At 51.0% G+C, this 1490-nt stretch overlaps 1 non-coding gene across 1 annotated transcript in view; it reads left to right on the forward strand.

Moving 5' to 3' along the window:
- LOC124773547 overlaps window positions 1-1490 on the forward strand; it is a 1909-nt gene continuing 419 nt past the window's right edge. The window contains exon 1 of the ribosomal RNA XR_007014791.1: window positions 1-1490. This exon is cut by the window's right edge and continues 419 nt beyond it. This is a non-coding gene — a ribosomal RNA (small subunit ribosomal RNA).

Consider the following 1490-nt stretch of genomic DNA (forward strand, 5'->3'; position numbering starts at 1 on the left):
TCCCTGGTTGATCCTGCCAGTAGTCATATGCTTGTCTCAAAGATTAAGCCATGCATGTCTCAGTACAAGCCGCATTAAGGTGAAACCGCGAATGGCTCATTAAATCAGTTATGGTTCCTTAGATCGTACCCACGTTACTTGGATAACTGTGGTAATTCTAGAGCTAATACATGCAAACAGAGTCCCGACCAGAGATGGAAGGGACGCTTTTATTAGATCAAAACCAATCGGTCGGCTCGTCCGGTCCGTTTGCCTTGGTGACTCTGAATAACTTTGGGCTGATCGCACGGTCCTCGTACCGGCGACGCATCTTTCAAATGTCTGCCTTATCAACTGTCGATGGTAGGTTCTGCGCCTACCATGGTTGTAACGGGTAACGGGGAATCAGGGTTCGATTCCGGAGAGGGAGCCTGAGAAACGGCTACCACATCCAAGGAAGGCAGCAGGCGCGCAAATTACCCACTCCCGGCACGGGGAGGTAGTGACGAAAAATAACGATACGGGACTCATCCGAGGCCCCGTAATCGGAATGAGTACACTTTAAATCCTTTAACGAGTATCTATTGGAGGGCAAGTCTGGTGCCAGCAGCCGCGGTAATTCCAGCTCCAATAGCGTATATTAAAGTTGTTGCGGTTAAAAAGCTCGTAGTTGGATTTGTGTCCCACGCTGTTGGTTCACCGCCCGTCGGTGTTTAACTGGCATGTATCGTGGGACGTCCTGCCGGTGGGGCGAGCCGAAGGCGTGCGACCGCCCCGTGCGTGCTCGTGCGTCCCGAGGCGGACCCCGTTGAAATCCTACCAGGGTGCTCTTTATTGAGTGTCTCGGTGGGCCGGCACGTTTACTTTGAACAAATTAGAGTGCTTAAAGCAGGCAAGCCCGCCTGAATACTGTGTGCATGGAATAATGGAATAGGACCTCGGTTCTATTTTGTTGGTTTTCGGAACCCGAGGTAATGATTAATAGGGACAGGCGGGGGCATTCGTATTGCGACGTTAGAGGTGAAATTCTTGGATCGTCGCAAGACGAACAGAAGCGAAAGCATTTGCCAAGTATGTTTTCATTAATCAAGAACGAAAGTTAGAGGTTCGAAGGCGATCAGATACCGCCCTAGTTCTAACCATAAACGATGCCAGCCAGCGATCCGCCGCAGTTCCTCCGATGACTCGGCGGGCAGCCTCCGGGAAACCAAAGCTTTTGGGTTCCGGGGGAAGTATGGTTGCAAAGCTGAAACTTAAAGGAATTGACGGAAGGGCACCACCAGGAGTGGAGCCTGCGGCTTAATTTGACTCAACACGGGAAACCTCACCAGGCCCGGACACCGGAAGGATTGACAGATTGATAGCTCTTTCTTGATTCGGTGGGTGGTGGTGCATGGCCGTTCTTAGTTGGTGGAGCGATTTGTCTGGTTAATTCCGATAACGAACGAGACTCTAGCCTGCTAACTAGTCGCGTGACATCCTTCGTGCTGTCAGCGATTACTTTTCTTCTT

This window comes from Schistocerca piceifrons, unplaced genomic scaffold (assembly GCF_021461385.2).
Source record: "Schistocerca piceifrons isolate TAMUIC-IGC-003096 unplaced genomic scaffold, iqSchPice1.1 HiC_scaffold_954, whole genome shotgun sequence".
NCBI classification, from domain to species: domain Eukaryota; kingdom Metazoa; phylum Arthropoda; class Insecta; order Orthoptera; family Acrididae; genus Schistocerca; species Schistocerca piceifrons.